Source organism: Mus musculus, chromosome 19 (genome assembly GCF_000001635.26).
Source record: "Mus musculus strain C57BL/6J chromosome 19, GRCm38.p6 C57BL/6J".
Taxonomy (NCBI): Eukaryota; Metazoa; Chordata; class Mammalia; order Rodentia; family Muridae; genus Mus; species Mus musculus.
In genome coordinates, this window is record NC_000085.6 from 55,114,847 (window position 1) to 55,125,357 (window position 10,511).

At 46.6% G+C, this 10,511-nt stretch overlaps 1 protein-coding gene and 1 long non-coding RNA gene across 4 annotated transcripts in view; one reads left to right on the plus strand and one right to left on the minus strand.

Moving 5' to 3' along the window:
• The window catches only part of Gm31356, an 18,371-nt gene extending 15,376 nt beyond the window's left edge, over positions 1-2,995 (plus strand). The window contains exon 3 of the long non-coding RNA XR_001782666.2: positions 2,638-2,995. This is a non-coding gene — a long non-coding RNA (predicted gene, 31356). The remainder of the gene's footprint in view (positions 1-2,637) is intronic.
• The window catches only part of Gpam (glycerol-3-phosphate acyltransferase, mitochondrial), a 59,685-nt gene that overhangs the window by 47,212 nt on the left and 1,962 nt on the right, over positions 1-10,511 (minus strand). The window lies entirely within an intron of this gene.

Genomic DNA, 10,511 nt, shown 5'->3' on the forward strand with positions numbered 1-10,511 from the left:
TAGTGGCATGGCTCCAACACTAATATTCTAAGTTAGGAGTCAGTTCATTCTAAAAAAAAAAAAAATAGACCAGATAGTCAATATGTTGGGCTTTGCTAACCATATAGTCTCTGTGACAACTGCCCAAATCTGCTGTACAAAACAGGCCACAGATAATACACAAGAAAATCAATCGGGCTGTGTGCCAGCACAACTTGGTTTACCAAGCAGGTAGGTAGTGGGCAGCAACTGGCCCATGGCTACAACTAGCCATTCCCTGTGAAGTCCTTAATCTATGTTAGACTGGGGAAAAATTAAAGTGAGGTAGGGGGAAGAGGCTTAGACAACGGCTCAGTGGGCAGTCGACCACCTCAGCATCATTGAACATGATCACCTGGGTTCCCAGCATTCATGTAAGAAGCTTGGCACAGCAGCACACACCTTCAATCCCAGGGCTGTGAAGGTGGAGAGAGGTTCCCTAGGTGTGTGGGGCAGCCAGCCTAGCTGAGTTCCTAAGCGTAAGGTCTAGTGAGAGACCTCGTCTCAAACAACAAGATAAAGGCAATAGAGAAAACCACCGACCTCAGTATTTGGCTTCCACACACCATGCACAGGCTCACACACATACACATAGAATACACGCACATATGTACACACAGAGAGAGCATGTCGAGTATAAGAAAATCATTGGGCATTTGATCTGTGGGAGGTGAGCTTCTTCATCTAATGAAGACAGCAGGCAGGTAAACTGTTCAGTTGGAGAGATCAGTGTCAGGGTTCTGACAGGAACCAGGGCTGAGCTGAACACGTGACTGCACTGTGGTCTGTCTAGTATAAGATTCCTTTAAGGATCACAGGGGGGATGAACTCAGCTTGCTTCCTTTGGCCAAGGTTTCATTCATGTTGTAATTACACATGATTTCACAACACCCTCAAAGACCTGCGTCTACAGCAGGACGGAACACATGAAGTAGTTACGCTAACTACTGCCTCTCCCAGCCTCTGAGCCTGGACACTTTTCCAAGCAAGCAAACTGAGGAGTGATAGATCACAGGTCATGAGAAAAGTGGGGACCATAGCTCTGAGGCAGCCCAGAGGAATCTCCTGCCATCTCACTGAGATGCTGAGCAGTTTCTGTGCAGCAGTCTGGTACTTTAGAGTGGTACCCTGACTACCAGTGTTAAAGCAAAAGGCCAGTTCACCAGTCCCTTGGATCTGGGCTGGACTTTGAGATGGAGAGAGCCCAAGGGGAAAAGGGTGTTTCTGTAGTGCTGGTGTGCATCAGCAACTCAACTGTGGGCTGGATCTTAAAGGACTCATAGTCCTTGGGCACTCTGCTCAGGGAGGCAGTGAACTGATGTTTGAGCATATGCATGCACATGTATGTATGAAGCAGATGTGGCATGCAGAAAGGGAGTGGGTGGTGCTGGGGAAGAATGTGTATATCTGTGTGATATATGTGTCTGTGTGTGGTATATGTGTGTGTGTTATGTGTATGGCATGTGTGGGATGTGTGAGTATGATCTATAGGCATGTGAAATGTATGGGATGCATCTGTGATATATATTTGGTACACGTGTGTGATGTGTACATTACCATGTGATATATGTGTGGCATACATGTGTGATGTGTACATGGTATGATATGTGTATGATATACATGTGTGATGTGTACATGGTATGTATGTGCTGTATATGGTGTATATGTATGATGTATATATAGTGTATTGGTGTGAATGTGGTATATATGGTGTATATGTGTGGTATGTATGTGTTCTATATGGTGTGTATATGTAGTGGATATGTGGTGTATATATGGTATGTATGTGTGGTGTGTATATGGTGTACATCATGTGATTTGTGCATGGTATGTGTAGTCTAGAGGTATATGAGGTATATAGTATATATCTGTAATGCATGTGTGATATATGTACATGGCATATATAGAGTATATGTGTAATATATCTGTGTGGCATGTATGTGTGATGTTTATGTGGGATGCATGTGCCTGTATGTGTGTGTGCATACGTGTGTGTCTGAATATGTGCCCGTGTATGCTTGCATGTGTGTGTATATGTGTGTATGAATATATGCCTGTGTGTGCTTATATGTGTGCCAGTCAGTGTGTGTGTAAGCAGTGATGTGTAATACTTAGTCTCTTCTACCTGGTAAGATGGAGAATTAGACCCCCTCCCAAGGTAGCCCTATGTAGTTGGAGACATAGTACAGAGAGCAATAATTTCCCTGACCCTGGAGAAGTTATCCCACTAGCAACAGCTAAGAAGAAAGCTCCCCTACAAACTACAGATAAAGCTTAGCTGTATTATCTCCGACTTTCATACAGTTTTCCAAACATGGGCCTCCAATATTTGAGCAAGAAAGCAGCCTCAGGACGGGGGAACCAGTGTCTAAGAGAGCTGTCGTCGCCTGTCCCAGCTCTGCTGTTACTCAGCACGCAGGGCCTGGGACCCCTCCCTAACTGTTCTTTTTCCAGGCTCCCTTTTTATCAAAGTCCTGAGCTTTTAACTGTGTTTGCCATGTCTTTATTGTTGCTACTTTAGAGTCTTAGTTACTTTTCTATTGCTGTGATAAAGCCACCAAGGCCAAGGCAACTTATACAAGAGAGTATTTAACTTGGCTTATGTTTTCAAATGTTTAGAGTCAATGATAATGGAGCAAAGGGACAGCAGAGAGCTCAGATCTTGACCCACAACCACAAGGCAGAAGAAAGGACTGAGAATTGAAAGGACCTTTTGAAGCCTCCAAGCCTACCCCCAGTGACACCCCTCCTCCAACAAGAACACACCTCCTAATCCTTCCCTAAGCAGTTCCACCAACTGGGACCGAGTACATGGGGGCCATTCTCATCCAAGCCCCCCATTAACATAGGGAGGTGATGAGATGGGGAAGAGCTGGGAGGAGTTGGGGGAGGGGAAAACATGGTCAGAATGTATTGTGTGAAATTTTCTTCAATAAAAACAAACAAAAATAGTATGGATTATTGACAATATATTTTTCTCTCAGTAATTAGTGCCAACAGGACCTCGGCATTACCTATATGCTCTCCATATGTACTATTATTTAATTGTCACAATTTTCTGAGCCAGGATGGACCCTACCATGGGCTGGCTCCTCAGTTCTGATGGACAATGAGATTCTGGAAAGAGACTGGAGTTCACCAGAGAGTTGGCAGGACTGGAGTTAGAATGAGAACTTGTTCTGTCAAGAGTTCTCTGGAGCCCTCAGTGCAGAGGAAAACACAGTCTCATATGTCCTTACCCCAAGGTCCTTCTTACTTGGCTACCATGTCTCCCCTTGCCAGGGTTCCAAACACCAGGGTGCTTTCTGCAGAAGAATCAACACAGCAACCACCATGATGTCCAAAGCATGGCCTCTGCCCTGTCTACACTTAGAAGTCAAGGGAGGAAGTAGACGTTAATGCTGTGGGGGAAGAGATCTGGGAGCACCCAGAGAAGGAGTCCCCTTGCCCTTGCTCCCTCATCACTGGCATGCATAAGCAAGAAGCTAGCGTAAGCGTCTGCAAGTCTCTGTATCAGACAACCTACTGATACACTTCTTCACACACAAGGATCAAGGAAGAGCATGTGTAAGAGCAGGAAGATGGGGAGAAGTGTTGTGAAATGTTCTCCTCTAGACACAGCATGTTACTGCAGCACATGGGCACAAGATCAAGCCAGTCTAAAGCTTCCAGTGTGAGCCAGATGTGACAGAACACACCTTCAATCCCAACACTCAGGAGGCAGAGTAAATTCCAGGCCATTCTGGTCTAATATGAGTTCCAAGCCATACTAGATATATATAGTGAGACCCTGCCTTCAAAAAAAAGTGAGAGTAGGGGAGGGGATGTAAAAAAGAAGAAAAGAAAGTTCCAGCAGGAAGGTGGGAGAAGCTCCCAAGGCCCATGATTGAGGAGCGACTGGAGGTTGCCGACTCTGGGAGAGAGTGAATCACTTTTCTTTGGATATTGTCACAGTGGGTGACCCCACAACCACTCTCTCTCTCTCTCTCTCTCTTTTTATCTTTGAGAACTTTTTATTGCCCTTTCTGCACAGATTTCTTCAGTGACTTTTTCTTTTCTTTTCCAGTTTTTGGTTTTTCTTTTTTTATTAGATATTTTCTTTATATACATTTCAAATGCTATCCTGAAAGTTCCCTATACCCTCCCCACCGCCCTGCTCCCCTACCCACCCACTCCTACTTCTTGGCCCTGGCGTTCCTCTGTACTGGGGCATATAAAGTTTGCAATACCAAGGGGCCTCTCTTCCCAGTGATGGCCAACTAGGCCATCTTCTGCTACATATGCAGCTAGAGACATAAGCTCTGGGGGTACTGGTTAGTTCATCTCATACTCATCAATGGTGGAACAACCACTCTTATATGGGCATCACTAACACACTCAATGAAGTATAATATTTTGAGAGAGAGAGAGACATAGTTGATAGGGAGATAAATGTGTTAAGGAGAGCAAGAGTCAGAAGGAGGAGTGGGTGTACATACAATCAAGATAAATTGTGTATGTGTGTGGCTTTTTCAAATACTAAAAGATGCTAGACTTCCTTAACTATAAAAAGAAATCAAAAATAAAAGACGCTAGCTCAGGCCACATACTTGGTCAATGGTAACACCTCACTCAGGAAGAGCACAACTGATGCTTCTCTCCCTCTGCTCTAGGCTGGAAGCCTCCAGCTGCTGAGTCCTGCTGCAGCAGAGATGAGTGTAGGGGTGGGTGGGGGGTGAGGGCAGGAACGGGGAGTGTAGAGAGCCATGCTGCAGAAGGGCCCAGGGAAGTCAGTCACAACTATGTCAGTTCAAACAGGCAGCACCGGGTGCTCACCAGTCCACACCAGCTCTGGAACAAGCACACAAGAAAGGTTCCAGAAGACAACAACCCAAAGCCAGGCAGCAAGCCAACATCCAGCACTCACCTGCAGGCTGTTGTTGCTTCATGGTTGCTGATCAACCCAGTACTGAAGTCAAAGAAAACTAGTAACTAAACAGGCAAGTTAAAAATAGTAGCAGCCAAAGGTCACATAGATTAAGGTAGAAAGTTGCAGAAAATAGTTGCCTCTGAAAGAGATTAGTTCAATGTATCAAATTATCCCCAACTCCACCCACTGTGGTACATGCCAAGAGATGTGTTGAGTCCCGAGGGAGAGAGGTGGGCCAACAGCGATAGAAAAGCATCTATCTGTATGATAGATAAACAAGTCTAGTTCCAAGCAGCTCTCCATCCAAGCATGAGCTTTTGTGTGTGTGGCTGCTGCAGCACAGACGACCGTGTGAAGGTGGCTGAACCCACCTTACAGACTTGAGTAAGATCTTATTTTAAACAACAGCTAACCTAGAAAGATCCAACTGCAGCCCAATTACCTGGACACTACTACTTAGCTTATTGGAATCTGCGTTGCCTGGTGTGTATTTCCTGTTTTTCCCTCAAGCACTGGTGAGCGGGGCTGGCAGTGCTCTGAAACACACTGCAAGTGATGACACAACCAAACGTCTCTGACATCCTAGGTACCCAGAGCAGATCTACCTCAACCTCAGCAGCCACCCCAGGCCAGGGTGCCAGCAGCTTTTACAGCCATCTCTAAGCAATACCTAGGAGGAAGCCGACAATCCAGGTTACCACAACTCCTTTTATCTTGAAATACCGATAAAAAATTAAGCAGTCCAATAACGCAGGGTACCAATGGCTTTTATTTCCACTGCTGCCTGAAACAGTAATTCCCTTTTAGAATTTCATGAGTTTGGCCCAGAAAGGAGATACTCGAGGCATTAAACATACAGGAGCCTGGGACACCAAGAAGGCAGTAGCTTCTATTTAAGGGTCTGACTGACACAGCCAGCTGAGTGTCATAGGAAGTGATAAAAACTGAATATATCCCTGTCCCTAGGCCAGTCTGGGAAATCAGGCGCTATGAAATGCATTCCCAAACGTATTAGCCTCAGTGTCGCGCAAGCAGTCTGTTGGACAAGACTTGTGAGATAACGTAGGGGTTTTTTTATTGTACCAGGCACTGTATTAACATAAACTATCAATGGGTAAACACCATCACCTGATAAAAAGAATGTTTTCCACCCCACTGAGCATGAAAGACAGACTCTTAAAAAGCACAAGTCCTAACGTTGTATATGCATAGCTGTATTTAAAACCCACTTGGGGGGGCGGGGAGGATGCAGCTGTCAGTATTTGCCACCTCATGCTGAATGTGGTGGTGTTGAGGTTTGGTCTGCTGCTATGTCTTGTAATGCAAAAACTCTATCCCAAGGTCTAGCTGCCTCCAGATGGTGAACTCTCTTGTATGCCAGCTTTTGTGGTGCAAACCTTGCTCTGTAATTTACAACTATTGGTTAAAATAAGATGCCTACGGTCTTTAGCTGGACCGAGAGAGGTGGGCAGGGCTTCTCATGTCAGGCTTGGGATCTGAGGCAAAGACCATGGGGAGAGAGGAGGAAGGAGGAGGAAGGTACCCTGGGGTTGGTGGATCATGAGCACACGAGTCTGTTGTAGGAACAGACCAGGTATAGCCTGGCAAGTGATATCTCGGAGATAATTGAAACAGACAAAAGAAACAAGAAACAGACAAAATAACACAAAGGGTTGATCTCTGTTCAGCTCTAAAACTTATTATAAATACAAAGCTTCTTGTGTTTCTTGGTTACTAAATTATCTAAGGTGGGATAAAAACCCACAAATAATATTCACCACAGCATGATGGTGCACACATTCTAGTTCTGCCCCTGGGACGGCAGAGACAAGCAGATGCCTGGAGTTCACTCTCCAGCCAGTCTTGCCTAATTGGCTGGCCCTGGGTCCTAGTGAGAGACTATGTCTCAAAAGGTAGGCGGATACTGCCTGAGGTACAACACTTGACCTTAGCCTACACATTCACATCCTTACACATATACCTGGACACATGTGGTCACACACACACACACACACACACACACACACACACACACATACACCCCTTGCAAATTTATCCTTAGTTTACTGGGAAAGGCATTGCCTATGTAAATCTATGAGTGTTAGGAACCACTAGAGATTGCTGGAGAAATAGCTTAGAGGCTCAGCTAAGAAAGAAGACAAACTACGACAAGGGCAGAGAAGGGAGTGAAGGTCAAAGTAGAGACACGGTTGCCCCGTGACACACTGCACTGTTCCACTCTCCAATGTCACATGCAGTTCCTGTTAGTGACCTGTCCCCTCTTCTGGGATGTGAATTCCTTAAATGGAGTGGCTCTGCCTTGTTGCAGAGTCCTGGGACTAATTAGAGGTGGGTCAGGGATGTTGGCCTACTGACGGGGTGCTGAGGAAGCAAAGTGCTAAGGACCCAAAGTGATGCTTATCAGACCCACGACACATTCTCTGTTATCTAAGGGTGCCCGCTATGCTGCCTGGTGTGGGGAATTCCACCCATCCAGCAAGCTCACCCTAAGCATCAGTGTACAAGACAATAACATGTGATTCAGTAGGGACTAAGAGTGTGGCAAAGTGCTTGGGGATTTGTAAACAAAATCTCAGCATCTCTTACAAGTCCCATGGAGCTCCATCTGGGAGAGGGGAGGGGGAGCCAGCCTTCTGCTGCTGCCTGGTCCCCTGGCTTTCATTTTCCCAGGCCCTTGTTCTTCCAAGTTGCTACTTGGAATTGACTCAAAATACATAGCGTTACCAGCAATGTTCAAGTAGCCCATGACAACTACCCCTCCTCTGCAGAGAGGCTAGCGTAAGGGTTCACTGGGAAAGGGACGCCCTGGCCTAGGGTGGAGCAATCTATGTGATTGGTGGTGGTGGTAGTAGGGGTGCCATGTTTTTCTTTAGTTTGGTTTGGGTGTTTGTTTGCTGTTTTGGGGGTTGGGGAATGGTTGACTGCCTTGGTTTGTGGCAAGACACTTGAAGCCCAATACACAGCCACGCCCCCATTCTGGGTGGAGACAAAGCAAAGCTTTGAAGTGAGGTCAGTGTAGTGAGACAGCCAGAAGGGTAGGAAAGGCAAAAGCCAGGCCTGTGGCAGCATCTGCTGTCACTGGGGCCCCTGAGGAAGCACCCAGGAACAGGGACTGGGTGCTCTCATTATCACACCCAGCATGACACCCCAGAACCCCATTCCACATCTAAGTGCAATTGAAGAACTGGATGGCACTGAAGTGGGGTGGATCGGGTTCTGGGAACTGAATGTTGACAATGGACAACCCCCACCCCACCCCCTGCAATGTTACTGTCAAGTTCTCCAGAATGGAGAGAGAGAGGCAGGCGTGCGGTTGCCTTGGAGAATAATGGGCCATCTGAACTGCCTTTGGAAATCTCCTGGTGTAGAGTTCCTCTGCACAGCTTCTTTGTTCCTTTCTCAACATTTGATCCTCTGAGTGCCCATCCAATGAGGAGTTTAAAATCCAGAATACAAGTGCCGAGTGTTCTGGGCCTTGAATTCACAGTGCTGGTCCGTCCTGCCAGTAATTGTTTCCTTCGAGCATCTTTGGCTAAAACAACCAGGCCCCAGCGAGGTCTCTTTACCCCTTGTGCCCAGAAAGCAATGGTCAGGGCTTGACTAAGGCAGGAGTGAGGCCCCAGATAGGGAAAAGGAAATGAAGAGAGTTGATTGGCTGTCAGAGACTGGGTGGAGGCGTGGTGAGGGTCAGCGGTGCAGACCCCTACTGGAAAGGCGGGGAGGCTCCTTCTGCGTGGCTCAGGAGCCCGAGGCCTGCAGTCCTCCTTTCATCCCTAACCTTCCAACTGCCTTCCTGGCCACTGTTTTTGTCTGGGAAATATGCTAACCAAGTTTTTAAAGCGCACTCTCTAATGTCCTGGCCTGAGAATTCATAAAAGATAGTAGACAAGACACCTGGTACTACCAGGGCAGGCCAAGTGGGCAGCTCTGGGAACACGCATGGGCGACCAAGGAAGAGACCATGAGCCCATCTCCAAAGCTTCAGCTCCCAGCTCACCTCCTAGGCTCCTGATCTCAGAACTTCCCCAGCAGAAAACAATATTCTGGATGGGTTTATCACCCAAGCTATTCCTGTGGGATTTGAAGGAAGGGGATGTGGGATGCTGGCTACAGGAGCGACATAATTCCTGAGACAAAGCAAAGGGAGAAGGGAGTTGTCACTGCCGGCAGGGAAGAATTCAGGAGGTCTCCTAAGAGGAGGTGCACCCGTGCTTTCTTCTGGGTCAGCCTCTCTCCAGGAGAAGTAAGACAGAAAAGCAACAGAAAAAGAATCACAAGCCTCTCCCTTGCCATTTGCTTGTTCAAGAGCATCTTAGATGTCAGCATGAACAACTCGGTCTGAGGGAACCACGCGGTCCAGCTTCTCTTGTTCACAGATTCTGAGCCCCATAGTAAGCAGATCCTTAGCCCATGCAGGGCCACTGCTGCATGCCCGCTGAAGTGAAGCATACAAACACTGTAGTTCACCAAACAGCCCTTTCATGACTGGATACCACTCCCTTCTAAGTCCTTTGTCCTCTCCAAAGACACAAATGGCCTGCTGCTTTTAATGCCTGGTGCACCATTCATATTTAGCTTGTCCAAGGGCAACTGGTTTTCTTTGCTTCCCTGTTCACCCTGTTCCATGTGCTGAAAACACAGTAAGTCCACCACAGAATCTCTTTTCTCAAAGTCACTTTCATGAAAGAAGTGCTGTGCCCATTTTACAGATGGGGAAAACAAGGTTTAAATATCAAGGAGAAACATAGGATTTAATTACAGATATAAATAATTTTTCTCCTTCTATGATCTACTATGATTCTAATAAGATTAACCAAAAAAAGGACAGTCCTTTAATTTGAGTTCCTTAGCGTAGACGTAAATACACCAAGACAATTTTCTGGGAGTAGAGAGAGAGAGAGCAATTCAGAGTGGGCATCTTCAGGTAATAGCATGGGCCCAAAGCATTAGTGACCTAAGCAGGTGCTAGAGCTGAGAAAGGAAGGAGAGGCTGATGGCTTGCCACATGGAAGATCCTCCAATGACAGGGGAAGCCACAGGACTCTGAAATCTCCATTTACCACACTAACTTATAACTAACCCTCAACTTCCAGTCTGCTTGTTGGGGATTGGTTCTAATGCTTTGGTTTAATCAGGAATCTGCCTGTCCAAACGCTGAAGGTCCTTGTCCTCAGTTGGCTTTTGATTGATCAATAAAGATGCCAGCTGCTAATGGTTGGGCATAGGGAGTCTGGGCAAGACTTTTAGATTTGCTCAGGCTAGAAACTGGAAAAAAAAAAAAAAGAGAGAGACAATTGCCATGACTTGGGAGTGTGGGGGAGAAGGGTGGGATGTAGGAGCTGCAGGAGAGAGAGAGCCAACCAGCCATGCGAAAATTCAGTTGAGTGGCCACTGGCCACTTCTTTGATTGGGCCAGGGGGAGCAGGGGAAAGTTTAGGAGTGCCAAGTCTTTGAGCTAGCCAAGCCATTTTAAAAAGAACTGTGTGTGTGTGTGTGTGTGTGTGTGTGTGTGTGTGTGTGTGTGTGTCTTCCATTCGAGAATCCAGATAGCTCTTGGGCAGGT